The 18,000-nt window shown below is 48.2% G+C and overlaps 1 long non-coding RNA gene across 3 annotated transcripts; it reads right to left on the bottom strand.

Annotated features, from left to right (window-relative positions):
* Positions 1-841: 841 nt before the first annotated feature.
* Positions 842-16,512, bottom strand: LOC132389026 (uncharacterized). Of its 3 annotated transcripts, none has more exons than XR_009510405.1 (3): positions 16,438-16,512; positions 16,026-16,199; positions 842-891 (listed from the first exon to the last, which is right to left on the bottom strand). It is a non-coding gene; the product is annotated as an uncharacterized LOC132389026 (long non-coding RNA). The 3 variants fall into 3 exon arrangements; XR_009510404.1 differs by lacking the exon at positions 842-891 and adding an exon at positions 7,993-8,044; XR_009510403.1 differs by lacking the exon at positions 842-891 and adding an exon at positions 8,764-8,813.
* Positions 16,513-18,000: the final 1,488 nt, after the last annotated feature.

Genomic DNA, 18,000 nt, shown 5'->3' with positions numbered 1-18,000 from the left:
TACTCTTCTGCATATATACTGCATGGCCTGCTGAGTTCCTCCAGCATTTTCTGCCTGTTGCTATTCACGGGGCAATTTATAACGACCAATTAACTGACTAACCGGTACATCTTTGGACTGTGGGAGGAAACCGGATCACCCAGAGGAAACCCACAGAGGGTGGTACGTATGCAGAATGAGCTGCCACTGGAAGTCATTGAGACAGGTACGATAATGACATTTAACAGGCACCTCTGACTCACGGTGATGCTTGCCTCTGTAACGTTACCCAGCTCCGCCCCTGACCCAGTCCGTCTCTCGTTCACACCGTCAGCCACCTCCCACTCCTGCACCCTGCTCTCCACACACTCTGCTGGCTGTGCCTGAAATTGCCCCCTACCCCTTTACCCACCACCATTCACTAATCTGGTTAAGTAACATACAACCCAACTTTGCTTTCACATCCCAACATAGCCTCACCTCTTCCTCCCAGTGTAATCTCCTCCAGCCTCTGGACACTCCCTCCAGTCCCAGTCTCTCGGAGTGTAATCACTGCATTTCCAGCCGTGCCTTCTCCTCAGTCTTCAAGCCTGAGATTCTCTGCTGAAACCTCTCTGCCTCCCCATCTCCCTCCACTCCCTACTGTTGTTTCACCAAACCGGGTATCTGGACGTTTCTGATCACCAGCTCTAATGCCCTGTGTCCCAGTGTCAAATTGCATTCATAATGATCTCGAGGTCCTTTCAGTACTTTCCCCCCATTAAATACAGGCTGCCTCTGCTCGTCTACAGAAACAATAAATAACATCTACTCCCTCTTACTGTACACAGCACGCAGTTTGTCCCTACAAGACATTACTCACCCAGAAAACCCAGGATCAGCAGCACAACCCTCAGTTCAGCCGGTGACATTCTGGAAATGAAAGATTGAAATTAACTCAGTGAGAAATGACACATGGGGCTGAGGACAAGGTGTAAATGTGAATGGGAACTGAGGATGGAAAGGGATATCCATCTATAGAGGGAGAGATTCATCACTCCCTGACTAAGACCCCACGGACAGAGATGAGATCGCTCAGTGAGACCTCACTCACTCCCTTACTGAGACAGCAAAGACAGAGATAAAACCTCCCTCAGTGAGAACCCACAGAGACAAAATACCCCAGATTTCCCATGGAAGGAGGTGAGATCTCTCTCTTTCCCTCTCTCACTGGGATCACACATGCAGTGAGATCTCTGTGACTGAGACCCTAGACAGAGATGAGAAATCCCTTTCAGAAACCTCACAGCTGGATGAGACAAAGGAGCTCCATCTACCTTCATTTATATTTCTTTCTCTCTCTCTCTCTCTCTCTCTCTCTCTCTCTCCCCCTCCCTCCCTCTCTCACTCTCTCTCTCTCTCTCTCTCTCTCTCTCTCTGCAACACCCACACACAAACACAGAACACAAGACAAATTTCTAGATTCAATCAGTCTGGGTGATGTCTACTCACGTGTGACTCCCGATGAGGTGTTGCTGTGTGAACTGGAGGGAGATGGGACCACCTACAACCTCCTCACTCTCTGCTGTGAGTGGTGTCAGACGCAGCGACAGGTCAACGACTACCTTCCACACCGGCTTCTCGAAGCAATGAAGCCAGCGCGGGGCGGTGGATCAGTTGATGTATGATTGGAAAAAGTATGCAAAGCAAACAAACATCATCTAGCCTGAGGCTCTGTAATGAAGAGCCTATTGTTCCCAGTCAGTGAGCCTCCTCTAACAACAACAGTGATGGGTCAGTATTGAGCAGAGGGACAGGAATGGACCCACGTGCTGGAGAGGAAATAGTCACAGGATTACTGTCGCCAGGTTTATAATGGGTCAGTATTGTGGAGTGGAAGGTGTAGATTGTCTGTAATGGACAGCAGACATTAGAGGAGGAGTGGACACAGGATAAACCCCCGGTGAGGTTGGCAATGGGTCAGTAACGGGGAGTGGACCGTGTGCAGAGTCTGTAATGGAGAAGGAATTTAGAGAGAATTTTATGGAAGATGCAAAGATGCTTGTAGATAGTTAGGAAGGCAAATGGCACATTGATATTTATTGTATGGGGGGTGTTGGTCATAGAGTCATGGAGCATAGAAACAAGAACTTCGGCCCATCTAGTCCATGCCAGCCTGCTCCTCTGCCTCGTTCCCATCTCTCTGCACCCAGACCACAGCCCTCCAGACCTCTCGCATCTCATCCACCTACCCAAACTTTTCCTAAATGTTACAATTGAATTTACATCTACCACTTCCGTTGGCAGCTCGTTCCACACACACCACCCTCTGAGTGAAGTTCCCCCTCAGGTTCCTCTTAAATATTTCGTCGTTCCCACTAAACACACCAGTGAATAAATTCCTAATGGATTCAAACTGTCCCTGTAACTCATGTCCTCAATTCCAAGCAACATCCTTGTAAATTTTCTATGCACTCTTTCAAGATAATTGATATCTTTACACATAACTTTGAAATCAGCATCACTAATATCTTTTACAACTTCAACATAACATCCCAACTCCTTACCCAATGCCTGATTTATGAAGCTCTCTTTACAACCTATCTACCTGTGACGCTGCTTTCAAGCAAATGTGGATCTGTATTTCCAGGTCCCGTGGTTCTACCGTACACCTCAGAGCCCTAACATTCACGATGTGAGTCTTATCCTGATTTGTCCTCCCAACTTCTACATCTCATCCCCATCTGCAATAACTTCTATCTGCCCTTTCTCAGCCCCTTTTCTCAGTTGGTCCAGATCCCACTGCAAGCATTGATAGCTTCCTCGCTGTCCGTTACACACACAATCCTGGTCAGCAGCAACATTGCTGATCCAGTTTACCACAGTATCATGCAGATTGTTGTTACAGATGACAAACAACGGGCCCAGCACTGATCCCTGTGGACACCACGAGTCACAGGCCTCTAGTAGAGAGACAACCAGCTTCCAATACTCTCTGTCCTCTCACGCTAAGCCAATGTCAGCTCCTACTGATGTCAGGCTCACCAGCCTGTAATTTACCTGGATTGTTCTTAGAGTCTTTCTTGAACAATAGAGCATTAACTATCCTCCAGTCCTCTGGCATCTCACCCTTGGCTAAACTACTGTGGAGGTGTGGAACTGAAGGTTGAGCACGGTGGGACTAATGTTGTGTATATTTCAATGCAATCAGTATTATAGGAGAGGCAGATGAGCTCAGGGCATGGATCAGCACGTGGAATTATGACACTGTAGCATTAGTGAGACTTGATTGCAGGAGGATCAGGACTGGCTGCTCAATGATGTGGGGATCCATTGTTTCAGACACGACTGACCAGGGGGATTAAAGGGGGAGAGGTGACATTACTAGTCAGGGAAATTGTCACAGCAGTATTCCAACAGGACAGGCCGGAGAGCTCGACTACTGAAGCTATAAGGGTGGAACTAAGGGATAAGAAATGGATGACCACATTAATGGGATATTAATCATTAAATAGATGTAAGGGGAAAAACTGACAGTAATTACATAGATGTCTATTAAATGATTAATGTAAAATAAGTAATGCAAAAAATACAGAGATTAAAAAGTAGTGAGTTACTGTTGATGGGTTCACTGTCCAGTTAGGAATCATGTCATTTAGGGGAAGCAGCTGTTCCTGAATCACTGAGTGAGTGTCTTCAGGCTTCTGTACCTCCTTCCCTACAGTAACCACGAGAAGAGGGCACGTTCGGGGTGGTGAGGATCCACAATGATGGACACTGCTTTCCAAAGGCACTGCTCCATGAAGATGTCTTGGAGACTACAGAGACTGGTACCCATGATGGAGAAGACTAATTTTATCAGTTTCTGCAACAAAGTTTGATCTTGTGCAATGGCCCCTTTCCACCCCAATACCAGATGGTGAGTCAGAATGTTCTCCATGGAACATTTATAGGAATTAGAGTGTTACAGGTGACAAAAGAAATCTCAACTTTCACCAAATGTGACCTGTGTCTCTGATGTGAAAACCCCTCTGTTCTCAGTCTGTTTGCATCTGGTGGCAAACAGGTGAACAGAACAGGGCAGAATTAACCAGAGGGATGTTCCTATTGGAACTGTAATGACCCCAGCAGCAGAGTGAATAATTTGGAATGTTTTACAGAGAAACTGAATATTCAGCCCCACAAACTACATGGCATCTCTCTGACCCTCTCTCACAACCCCCCCCCCCCCCCCCACCTTTCTGTCTCACTCTCCGTATCAGCTCACCACCCTGTTCCAGGAACTCCTCTCAGTTCTGCCGGTGGGTGAATTTGCATCTGTGGTGTTCAAAACGTGATACCTGCGTGAGTGAAATCAAGAGTCTTTTGTTCGCAACCTGTGTGTGTTTTGTTGCCTTTGATTTCCTGTTGTTTGCCTCCCACCCTTCTTAAAGAGTGGAGTGACATTTACAATTTTCCATTCCTCCAAAATGATCCCAGAATCCAGTGATTGTTGAAAGATCACTACTGATGCCTTCACAGTCATTTCAGCCACCTCCTTCAGAACCCTGGGGTGTTGTCCATCTGGTCCAGGTGACTTATGGACTTTCAGACCTTTCACGTATCCAGTCACCTTCTCCTTAGTTATAGCAACTACACTCACTTCTGCCCCCGACACTCAAATTTCTTGCAGACTGATGGTGCCCTTCACAGTTATGCTTGGTAACTTCAAACGTAGAATTTAGAGATGCATGTTCCTCTCAGAATAACAGGCAAGTGTGAGAGGTTTTGGGAATGTTGGTTTCCGAGAGATGTTTCAGATCCTGGGTAAGAAGGGGGTACATAGCAAGGAGGGGCAGGAAGTAACAAATGAGGTACTTGCGGAGTATAAGAAATGCAAGAGAACACTTGAGGAAATCGGGAGGGCTAAAAGAAGGCATGAGGTTCCTCTGGCAGACAAGGTGAAGGGGAGTCCCAAGGGCTTCCACAGAGAAATTAAAAGCAAAAGGATAGCAAAGGACAAAATTGGTCCTGTTGAAGATCTTCTGTGCATGGAGCTGAAAGAGATGGGGGGGATCCTAAATGGATATTTTGCATCTGCATTACTTATGAGATGGATATAGAGACTGTGGTTAAGATAGTCAAAGTTAAAAACTGTCCCGAGCATTGTTGGCTCATCAGGCCGGTGGTTATGCCGGTTTCCGTGGCGTGAAGCGACTGAGAGTACGAGACTAGCCCCACCCCACGGATAGGACCCCAGTCTATCGCGAGGGTAAACCCCAGCATTTTGCCGGTACCCATTTTCAGCTGGGTGGACTGGAACAATGTGTGGTTAAGTGTCGTATTCAAGGACAAAACACGCTGCCTCAGCTGGGACTCAAAATCACGACCTTCAGATTGCTAGTCCAACACTTTATCCAGTTGGTTAAGGCGTTGGACTAGCCACGCGCCACAAACAAACTCTATAGAAGTGAGGAAAAGCAGGGAGGTTATGGAGTGTACACACATTACTGAGTGCAAGTCTGTGACTAGTGGTATGTGCCACAGGGATCAGAGCTGGGTCTGTACTTGTAAATGGCTGCCTCTCTGACTGGAGGCCTGTGACTAGTGGTGTGTGCCACAGGGATCAGAGCTGGGTCTGTACTTGTAAATGGCTGCCTCTCTGACTGGAGGCCTGTGACTAGTGGTGTGTGCCGCAGGGATCAGAGCTGGGTCTGTACTTGTAAATGGCTGCCTCTCTGAGTGGAGGCCTGTGACTAGTGGTGTGTGCCGCAGGGATCAGAGCTGGGTCTGTACTTGTAAATGGCTGCCTCTCTGACTGGAGGCCTGTGACTAGTGGTGTGTGCCACAGGGATCAGAGCTGGGTCTGTATTTGTAAATGGATGCCTCTCTGACTGGAGGCCTGTGACTAGTGGTGTGTGCCGCAGGGATCAGAGCTGGGTCTGTATTTGTAAATGGCTGCCTCTCTGAGTGGAGGCCTGTGACTAGTGGTGTGTGCCGCAGGGATCAGAGCTGGGTCTGTACTTGTAAATGGCTGCCTCTCTGACTGGAGGCCTGTGACTAGTGGTGTGTGCCACAGGGATCAGAGCTGGGTCTGTACTTGTAAATGGCTGCCTCTCTGACTGGAGGCCTATGACTAGTGGTGTGTGCCACAGGGATCAGAGCTGGGTCTGTACTTGTAAATGGCTGCCTCTCTGACTGGAGGCCGGTGACTAGTGGTGTGTGCCGCAGGGATCAGAGCTGGGACTGTACTTGTAAATGGCTGCCTCTCTGAGTGGAGGCCTGTGACTAGTGGTGTGTGCCGCAGGGATCAGAGCTGTGACTGCACTTGTTTGTCACCTATGTCGACAAATTTGCGAATGACACCAAGATTTGGGCTGTAGTGGAGAATAAGCAAAGTTATTAAAGCTTGCAGCAAGATGGAGACCAGCTGGAAAAATGGGTTTGAAATTGGCAAATGGAATTTAATGCAGACAAGTGTGAGGTGTTACTCTTCGGTCGGACATTCCAGGGTCAGGCTTACACTGTGAGCAGTAGGTCACTGAAGAGTGAGGCAGAACAGGGGCAACTGGGAATACAAATCCATAATTCCTCGAAAGTAACATCACGGGTAGATAGGGTCATAATATGCTTTTGGCACATTGGCCTTCATAAATCACACTATTGAGTAAAGGAGTTGGATGTCCTGTTGAAGTTGAAGATGTGGTGAGACCCAATTTGGGGAATTGTGTGTACTTCCGTTCAGCTACCTACAGGTTAGATATCAACAAGATTAGACTAGAACTAGAGAATAGTTACAAGGATTATTCCCGCTCATTGCCTCCTCCAGTCAGCCAATCCTCCATCATGCCAGTATCTTCCCTGGGCTCTGATCTTGTTCAACAGCCTCATGTGCAGCACCTTGTCAAAGGCCGACTGAAAATCCAAGTCAACAACATCCACTGACTCTCTTTTCTCTCTCCTGCCTGTTATTTTCTCAAAGAATTTCAGAGCTTTCTCATGCAACATTTCCCCTGAGGAAACCATGCAGACTATGGCCTATTTTTTCATGTGCCTTCTTTCCCCAGAACCTCATGGTTAGTAATAGACTCCAACATCTTACCAACCACTGAATTCAGACTAACTGGCCTATGAATTACTGTCTGAGTATGCAACGTTCTGTAGCTTTTTCTGATCCTGTACAGTATCCCCTCCATTCCGGACAGTGATGAACCATTTAGAATGCTCTCTGTGGTACCTCTGTAGAAATTTGTGAGTCTTTGGTGACAAACTAAGTCTCCTCAAACTCTTAAATACAGCCACTGTCGTGCCTTCTTTGTAATTCCATTAATGTTGGGCCCAGGAGAGATCTTCAGAGATGTTGACATCCAGGTACTTGAATCTGCTCACCCTTTCCACTGCTGATCCCTCACTGAAAACTGGTGTGTGTTCCCTTGACTTCCCCTTGCTGAAGCCCACAGTCAATTCCCTGGTCTTACTGATGTTAAGTGCAAGGTTGTTGTTTTGACTCCACACAACCAGCTGATCTATCCCACTCCTGTACACTTCCTCATCACCATCTGACCTGCTGCCAACAATAGTTGTGGAATCGGCAAATTTATGAATGGCATTAGAGGTACCCACACTCACTTCCGAACACTGACACTCTTGAATTTGTGGCATCCTGTCTTCCACAGTGAAGACAGATACAAATACTTGTAAATTCATCCACTATTTTTGTCCCCCATTAGAACCTGTCCAGCAGTTTCCACTGGTCCAATACCCACTCTCCCGTCTCTTTATATATCTGAAAAAACTTTTGTATACACTTTTATCGGATAGCTTACCTTCATATTTCACATTTCTTTCCTTATTACTTTTGAAGTTGCCTTCTGTTGGTTTTCATCGGCTTCCCAATCTTTCAGCCTCACACTGATTTTGTGATCCATGCCCTCTCTTTTGCTTTTATGCCATCTTCGACTTCCCTTGTCAGCCTCGGCCTCCAGTTTGAACACTTCTTCTTTGGGATGTATTTATGCTGGGCCTGCCAATCCAACTTTTCTCCACTCTGCACGCCCCAAAACTGCCTCGACCTCACTCCAAATCCCTCGAGTCAGCCTGGCCTCTTCTGTACAGAACAAAGGGGGGCGGGGGAATGAACACTTTGGAACTGCTGATATTTCAGTTTTTGAATTCTTAGTTTTCCACACTTTACAATTTCCCCTGTTTCTTTTCTGGCTCCACTGCAAAAACAAGGAGCATGTGATTCACAAATAAAAATTCCCAGTTAAATTGGTCCAAATCCCTGGCTGCAATACTCATTTTTGTGAACAATGTGTCAGGGCCTGAATACTTTCTCAAGGCACTGTAAAAAGACAGATAGATCGATAAATAAATAATACTGAGAACATGAGATGTAGAGTCCTTGAAAGTGAGACCATAGGTTGTGGAATCAGGTGAGTACTGAGGTGAGTGAAGTTATCCTCACTGGATCAGTAATAACTATTCTTGACCTGGTGATGTGAGACCCAAGGCTCCTGTACCTCCTGCCCAGTGGAAGCAGTGAGAAGAGAGCATGGTCTGGATGGGGGATAATAATGCTGTTTTCTTGTGTCAATGCTCTTTGTAGATGTGCTCAGTAGTGGGGAGAGCTTTTCCTGGGCACTGGGCTGTATCCACCACTTTTAATAGGCTTCTCCGTTCTTGTGCACTGGTGTGGGACTGGGACATATCAACCAGTGAGTGGTGGCCTGGGCTTGAGGGGCTGGTGACATCTTCTGCTCCTGGTGTGTTGTCTTCTTGCATAATGAGATGGAGGGGCCTCAGGAGGTAACTCTAGAGCAGAGTGTCCTGTTTTCATTCCACACACTGATCAGTAGATAAAATGGCCACAGTCCCTTGGAATGTGGAGACAATGACGTGTGATTAGGGTAGGATCAGTGTCAACGGTGTTTGATGGTCAGCACGTACCCAGTGGGCCAAAGAGCCTGTTTCTGTGTTGTATGACTGTGACTCTTTCTCCCTTCCTCTCTCACCTCTGCTGTCTTTCACATTCTCAATCTCCCAATCCCCCTCCCCTTGAGCACCTGAATGTATTGTTTTTGGCCTGTGACCTTTCACCAAATGTGACCTGTGTCGATGATGTGAAAACCCCTCTGTTCCCAGTCTGTTTGCATCCGGTGGCAAACAGGAGAACAGAACAGGGCAGAATTAACCAGAGGGATGTTCCTATTGGAACTGTAATGGCCACAGAAGCAGAGTGAATAATCTGGAATATTTTGCAGAGAAACTGAATATTCAGCCCCACAAACTACATGGGCATCTCTCTGACCCTCTCTCACCTCCCCCCCCCCCACCTTTCTGTCTCCTTCTCCGAATCAGCTCAGCACCCTATTCCAGGAACTCCTCTCAGTTCTGTTAGTGGGTGAATTTGCATCTGTGGTTTTCAACACGTGATACCTGCGTGTGTGAAATGAACAGTCCATTGTTCTCAATCTGGGTGTTTTTTGTTGGCAATGATTTCCTGTTGTTTGCCTCCCACCCTTCTTAAAGAGTGGAGTGACATTTACAATTTTCCATTCCTCCGAAACCATCCCAGAATCTGGTGATTGTTGAAAGATCACTACTAATGCCTCCACAATCATTTCAGCCACCTCTTTCAGAACCCTGGGGTGTAGTCCATCCGGTCCAGGTGACTTATCGACTTTCAGACCTTTCACCAACCCAAGCACCTTTTCCTTCGTAATAGCAACTACACTGACTTCTGGCTTCTGACACTCGAACTTCTGGCAGACTGATGGTGTCTTTCACAGTGAAGAAAAATACAAAATATTTATTAAGTTTGTCCACCTTTCTTAATACTGCATTATGACCTCTCCAGGGTCATTTTCCACTTGTCTCTATTTTACTTTTTGCATACCTGAAAAACCTTTTGTTTTCTTCTTTTAAATTACTGGCTAATTAACGTTCACATTTCATCTTTTCTCATTTTTGTTTTTTTATTGCCTTCATTTAGTTTTTAAAATCCTCCAGCTTCCCACTAGTTATTGATTTACTGTATGCCCTTGTGTTTGAATTTATGCTGTCATTAACTTCACTTTACAGCCACAGTTGCCTCATCTTTCCTTTGCAATATTTCTTTTTCTTTGGTATTTATCTGTCCTGTATTTCCAAATTACTCCCAGAAACTCCAGCCATTGCTGCTCTGCCATCATCCCTGCTAATGTCTCCTTCCCATCAACTTTGTACAGCTCCTCTCTCATGCCTCTGTAGTTCCCTTTACCCCACTGATACATCTGATTTTAGCTTCTCCCTCTCAAACTGCAGGGTGAATTCTATCATATCATGATCTCTGCATCATTACACAACACCAAATCCAGACGTCTGTTCCCTGGTGGGCTCAACCACGAGCTACTTTAAAAAACCATCTCGTAGGCATTATACAAATTCCTTCTTTTGGGATCCAGCACCAACATGATTTTCCCAATCAACCTGCAAATTGAAATCCCCATGGTTATCATTACATTGTCCTTTTTACATGCCCTTCCCATCTCCTGTTGCAATTTGTAGTCTACATCCTAGTTACTGTTCTGAGGCCTGTGTACATTGAATTGGAATTAAACTTACAACTTACAAACTCCATATACAGGAGTAAAAATCTTATGTAGGGCTCTCAGTAACTGTGGTGTTAACTGTTCAGGCTAACAAAATGGCTTCTTTGTACTGTTATAATGAAATGGCTTCCCTGTAATGTTACTTAATGCTGTAATGGGTTTCTGTATCTGGAATGTTTGGGTTATAACTGTAGCTCAGGGGGAACTAGTCAATGGAGAATTGTTATACTATCTTGTATCTGTGAGCTGAGCAGGAGTTCACGGTCTTTTCTCGGGAGGCGAGCGAGGAGGATGACGTGTGAGGAGTGGACAGCGGTTCCAGGGCAGCGGATACTGGACGTCAGCGATTCGGACGGTGGCCGAAGGCTCGGAAGGTCGTTGTGGATGGAACCGGAGGCGTGAGCTCCAACGTATTAAAATATTATGTGCACAAACTGATAAGCTTACTGATTTGGCACCTTTAGGTTATCTGTTTCTACTAACCCATCACTAAGAAATAACTATAAAGTTGCAATTACTTCATCGCCTTTGGTGTATTGTCTGATATTTGTGTTGCAAGTGTGTACTGGGGGTGGGGGGTATTACACCGTATTTACACCGAAGTATTGCACTATTGGTGGGGTGACAGCGGTTCACCCTAGGGCCTAGGCGAACGGGGGTAAATTGGGGGCTCAGATGCTATACTTATGTTACATCTCGATCTAAATGTGCAATTTATAATAAACATTATGTACACCAGGACAGTCAATATAACATAGAAATACAGTTGTATCAGTGTGAATTAATCAGTCTGACGGCCTGGTGGAAGAAGCTGTCCCGGAGCCTGTTGGTCCTGGCTTTTATGCTGTGGTACCGTTTCCCGGATGGTAGCAGCTGGAACAGTTTGTGGTTGGGGTGACTCGGGTCCCCAATGATCCTTCGGGCCCTTTTTACACACCTGTCACTGTAAATGTCCTGAATAGTGGGAAGTTCACATCTACAGATGCACTGGGCTGTCCACACCACTCTCTGCAGAGTCCTGCGATTGAGGGAAGTACAGTTCCCATACCAGGCAGTGATGCAGCCAGTCAGGATGCTCTCAATTGTGCCCCTGTAGAAAGTCCTTAGGATTTGGGGGCCCACACCAAACTTCCTCAACCGTCTGAGGTGAAAGAGGCACTGTTGTGCTTTTACACTACACAGCTGGTACGTACAGACCATGTGAGATCCTCAGTGATGTTTATGCTGAGGAACTTAAGGCTGTTCACCCTCTCAACCCCAGATCCATTGATGTCAATAGGGGCGAGCCTGTCTCCATTCCTCCTGTAGTCCACAACCAGCTCCTTTGTTTTTTAATGACATTGAGGGAGAGGTTGTTTTCTTGACACCTCTGTGTCAGTGTGATACTACTCTCATCAGGGATTTTTTAGTCTTGCAGATTCTTAATTTTACTTACAAGGATTCTACATATTCTCAATCCTATGCCAACTCCCTCTCAGAATTCAATTCCCACCCCAACCCTTCTGCTTACCCTCCTATCCATTCGATACAATGTGTATGTTAAACTCCCAACCACCTCAGTGATGCCCACAATGTCATACCTGAGCATTAAAAGTGCTGTGTTCATCACCCTTTTCAATTTTACCCCCATGTTACCAGAAGTTAAATTTATATCCCTTTCTGGAGACTTTTGTAACCCCTCCTGCGCTCTCCATCCCTTTTACTTCATCCTCACTTTCCACACTGTTGAAATGTTGAACCTATTATTTAGTTTAAAGACAAACTTCACCCTATCCCAGTGATTGCAATTTTGACCTGTCATCTGCCTAAATTCCACCACCATGTTGGTTTTGGTACCAGAGGTGAAAATACACTGGACCTGGTTTATACTAACATACCGGGAGCATATAAAGCCATTCCCCAGCCCCACGTTCAATTGACTGCTTCTCTTGCTGCTTCTCCCTACGTATTCTACGCTCCACCCTGGTGACCACTCGTCCCTCCCCACTGATCTCCTCCTGGCACTTATCCTTGCAAGCTGCAGACCACAGACCCACTGTGTCTAACGCCGGTGGCCCTGGACACCCCGAGACCACAGTTCCTGCTGCCGCCCGCTTGGACCTCGATACCAGCAGATGCCCCCAGATTACGAATCTCTCTGAATCCATCCCCAATCCCGAAGGCTTTTGACATCTCCGTACCAGTGACACTAATATCACCAACTCCAGTTCCAATGATCCCGAGCGGGTTCAGAACCCGGTTTCCACTGCCGTCAGTGCTGGTTCCAATGACCATGGACACCTTCAAACTGCTAATTGCAGAACATCTCACTCCGACTCCAGCCTGGACATTGACAATGTCACCTCCAGGCCGAGACTTTACACACTGCCACTGGAAACCCAGTCTCCCCTTCCCCCACCACCACTCTGCAATCCCGGGTCTCTCAGGCCCCACCGTCAGCTCTTGGGTCCACAGAGCCTCCATCGTCCTCCAACCCCACCTTCCCTGGACACTCCAACCCTCCTCTCTCCTCAGACACTACCAACCCTCTTCCCCATTCTGATCCCAACTCTCATCCGTGCCGGGTCTTCACAATTCCCTCTGACCTTCCCCTCTCTGAGGCAGAACATTCTGTCCTCATTAAGGCGTCACTTTTGCCCCACTGCACCCACCGTGACATTGAACTCTTCTTCCATTGCCTCTGTATCCATGCTTACGTCTTTGGCAAGGACTCTGCAGACCGCACCGATTACCCAGTCTGCCATCTCCAACCCTCCTCTTCCTGGACACCGTGCTCTGGTCTTCTGCCTGCTCTTCTTTTTATAGCCAATTGCCTGCGAAACACCAACTGTCTCAACTTTAACCCTCCTCACTCCAATTCTAACCTCACCCCTCTGTACACGCTCCTCTCCACTCTCTCCGCACTAATCCTAACCTCACTATCAATCCTCCAGGTAAGGGTGGGGTGCTGTAGTAGTCTGGTGGACTGACCACTACCCTGCTGAGTCCACGAAACAACTCTCAGACAACTCCTCCTACTTAATCCTTGAACAGGACCCCACTAAGGAGCACCAGACTATTGTCTCCCACACCGTCACTGACCTCATCGACTCTGGGGATCTCCCATCCACTGTCACCAACTTCATAGTTCCCTTAACCTGCACCTCCTGTTTCCACCTCCCACTCAAGATCCACAAACCTGACTGTCCAGGTAGACCCAGTGTTTCAGCCTGCTCCTACCCCACTGAACTTATATCTGCATACCTCCACTGTTTTATTCCCCTCGTTCAGTCCCTCCCTACCTACATCCGTCACACCACGTGATCTTGATCTTTTCAATGTCTTTAAGCCCCCTGGTCCTGATCGTTACATTTTCACTCTGGATGTCCAGACCCAATACACTTCCATCCCCCATCGGGTGGGCATTAAATCTCTCCACTTTCTTCAGAACAACAGAGTCAACCAGTTCCCCTCTACCACGACTCTCCTCTGTCTGGTGGAACTGGTCCTCATCCTCGATAATTTCTCCTTCGGTTCCTCCCACTACCTTCAAACCAAAAGTGTGGCCATGGGCACTCACATAGGTCCCAGCTGTGCCTCCCTTTTTGTCGGCTACATTTAACATTCCTGTTCAAAGCGTACACTGGTATTGCTCCCCAACTCTTCCTATGCTAATCAAAGACTGCATTGGTGCTAATTCCTACACCCGTGCTGAGCTCATCAACTTTGCTTCCAACTTCCACCCTGCCCTCAAATTTACCTCGTCTATACCTCCCCTTTCTCAATCTCTATTTCCATCTCTGGAGACAGTCTATCTCCTGATATCTTTTACAAACCCACTGACTTTCACAGCTACCTGGACCATACCTCGTCCCACCCCGTCACTTGTAAAAACCCCATCACCCTTCATTCCAGAACTTCTGAGATATCTTCCTCTTTCAAAGAAAAGGGATTCCCGTCCTCCTCCATCAACGCTGCCCTCACCCGCATCTCTTCCATTTCACACACATCTGCTCTCACCCCATCCTCCCGTCGTCACACCAGGAATAAAGTACTTTTCCTCAACTACCATCCCACCTGCTTTCACGTACAGCCCATAATTCTACATAACATCCGCCAGCTCCAACGTGACCCCACCACCAAGCAAATCATTCCCTCCCCTGTACTCTCCCCACTTTCCACAGGGATCGCTCCCAACACAACTCACTGTCCACTCGTCCCTCCCCACTGATCTCCTCCTGGTACTCATCCTTGCAAGCGGAACAAGAGTCACAACTGTCCCTACACCTCCTCCCTCACTAGCATTCAGGGCCCCAAACAGTCCTTCCAGGTGAGCTGACACTTCACCTGTGAGTCTGTTGGGGCCATCTACTGTATCCGGTGCTCCTGGTGTGGCCTCCAGTATATCAGAGAGACCCAATGAAAATTTTGGGACAGCTTCACCGAGCACCTACGATCCATCTGCCAGAAAAAGCAGGATTTCCCAGTGGCCACCCATTTCAATTCTGTTTCCCATTCCCATTCCGACACGTCAGTTCATGGCCTCCTCTACTGTCGTGATGAGGCCACACTCAGGTTGGGGGAGCAACACTTTATATTCTGTCTGAGGAGCATCTAACTAGATGGCATGGACATCGGTTTCTTGAGCTTCTCGAAATTGCCCCAATCCCCTTCACTATTCCCCATTCCCTTTTCCCTCTTTCAACTTACCTCCTTACCCTCCCCTCACCTGCCTCAGGTGCTCCTACCCTTCCCTTTCTCCCATGGTCTTCTGCCCTCGATCAGTTCCCCCTCTCCAGCCCATTATCTCTTCCATCAAACTTCCCAGTTCTTTACTTCACCTCCTCCCCCTCTCCCGGTTTCACCTATCACCCACCACCTTGTACTTCCTCCTCCACTCCCCCCACCTTCTTAATCGGACTTCTCTTCTTTCCCTTCTGTCCTGATGAAGGGTCTCAGCCTGAAACGTCGACTGTTCACTGTTTTCCACAGATGCTGCCTGACCTGCTGAGTTCCTCCAGCATTTTGTGTGTGTTGCTTTGGATTTCCAGCATCTGCAGATTGTCTCGTGTCTGTGAGTCTTCTCCTGTTCCTATTTCTATGTTCTGACATTGTACGAGATGTTGGTGAGGCCAGATTTGGAATACTATGCTCAGGTTTAGTCACACTGCGACAGGAACAATATCATGAAGCTGGACGGAGTGCAGAGGAGATTTACCAGGATGTTGCCAGGACTCGTGGGACTAAGTTATGGACAGGTTGGGACTTTTTGTTTTGTCCCCATTGGAGTGTAGGAAAATGAGTGGTCATCTTAGAGAGGTGTAGACAATCATGAGGGACACACACTCAGTGGTGGAGGGGTCTCGGGAGGTAATTCTAGAGTAGAGAGTCATGGTGGATGGTGTTGTAGAGATTAATTCAGGATAATAGGGGCAGGGATGGGACAGCAGTGATATCTCAGTGGGGAGTGAGACCAGAGGAAATGTTTACCCTCCCAGTCTCAGCTCCATCTCTCACCTCAGCCTGGTTTCCATCTGTTGTTCAATGTTCCCCTGTGGCTCCTCACCAGACGTTGCCTCTGCCTCTGACACGGAGAGTCCATCGCTCTCAGTCTGACACCTTCCTGTAACAGACCCGTCATCAGTGGACTCTGACCATTGGGACTCTGCCCACCTCAGACTCGTCCCTCACCTTCGGGAGCTCCCCCTCAACACACCGTCCCTCACCCTCGGGAGCTCCCTCAACACCGTCACTCACCCTCGGGAGCTCCCTCTCAACACACCGTCCCTCACCCTCGGGAGCTCCCTCTCAACACACGGTCCCTCACCCCGGGAGCTCCCTCTCAACACACCGTCCCTCACCCTCGGGAGCTCCCTCTCAACACACCGTCCCTCACCCTCGGGAGCTCCCTCTCCACACCATCCATCACCCTCGGGAGCTCCCTCTCAACACACCGTCCCTCACCCTCGGGAGCTCCCTCTCAACACACTGTCCCTCACCCTCGAATGCTCCCTCTCAACACACCGACCCTCACCCTCGGGAGCTCCCTCTCAACACACCGCCCCTCACCCTCAGGAGCTCCCTCTCAACACCATCCCTCATCCTCGGGAACTCCCTCACAACACACCATCACTCACCCTTGGGAGCTCCCCCTCAACACACTGTCCCTCACCCTCAGCAGCCCCCTCACTCTGACAACCCCACTACCTCAGAAGTCCCTCGTCAGTCCCTTAGACCCAGCCATCTCTCACCCTACGGAGATCCCTCGTCAGATGGTCCCTTGATCTCAGGAGCTGCCTCACCTCGATCCCTCCCGCTACCTCAGGAGTTCTTTCAGCCCATCCCTGGAGCTGCTACAACAGACACCGTCCTCTTACCCCATGAGTTTCCTCAGTCCATCCCTTATCCTAGAGTGTTCCCTCACCTCAGACCCATTTCTACCTCAGGAGCTACTCAGACCAACACTCAGTGTAAGAGGTCCCATGGTCTGAGACCCTCCTCAGGTTCAGCTTCTCCCTCACCAAGACCCTCCTCACCCTCAGACACCCCTCACTAACACCATCCTGACTGTGACCCTCCCCACTCAGAACCTCCCTCACCGACCCTCCACACCCCAACCTCCCTCATCAAGACCCTCACCCCCAAATCTTCCCTCACTGAGACACTCTCATACCCTCCCTCACCAAGAACATTCCTCACCCTCAGTCCCTCCTACAGACACTGCTTATCCTCATTCCCTTACTAAAACATCACTACCAGACCCTCCCTCACTGAATCATCCTCAGCTACATTCTCTACCCCACAGACCCCCCCTCACCCTCAGTCACTCCAAACGCACAGACACCGTCACCGAAACCCTGCCTCACTCTCAGACCCTCCCCCCATTCATTCACTCCGACACCTTCAGGCGGAGCTCGATCGGGCAGATCAATCGACTAATGACGGAGGGAGGCTGGAAGGCGGGACTAGCAGGATTGACGGACTGACCGACCAATAACGAAGCGGGGGAGGTGGGGCTCGCACTGGGGGAAACGAACCGACAAGAGGCGGAGGGAGGAGCTCGCGAGCCGACGGTTTACCTGACCAATGACGTAACTCGGGATTGGCGGAGTTACCTGAGCAGTGACGTAAGGCGAACTGCGCGCGACGGTGCGCGGTCACCTGATTGGCTTTTTCGGAGCAAATTCCAGAAAATTGGCTTTTTATTCAATTTGTTTGGCTTCGGAAGATTCATTTGGCTTTTTCCCGGCTCTTTCACTTGCTGACATTATCTGCAGGAAAATTACAAGCCGTCCTGTTTCTGAAACATTTTCCTTTGAGAAAGATGTATTTCGGTCAGTTCCATTCGGCAATATCCAAACCGGCAACACGGCCGGTCACGTGATCCGGCTCCAGTTTGTCTTGGATGTGATTTATAATCACACACATCGACTTTCTATACGGAATCACGTTTTGTGGCGAAACTGTGACGCCTTCGGCTCTTTTTATAAAT

Source organism: Hypanus sabinus, unplaced genomic scaffold (genome assembly GCF_030144855.1).
Source record: "Hypanus sabinus isolate sHypSab1 unplaced genomic scaffold, sHypSab1.hap1 scaffold_462, whole genome shotgun sequence".
In the NCBI taxonomy this organism is placed as follows: domain Eukaryota; kingdom Metazoa; phylum Chordata; class Chondrichthyes; order Myliobatiformes; family Dasyatidae; genus Hypanus; species Hypanus sabinus.
Note: the sequence above shows the minus strand (reverse complement) of the source record. Positions and strands in the feature narration are given on the sequence as shown.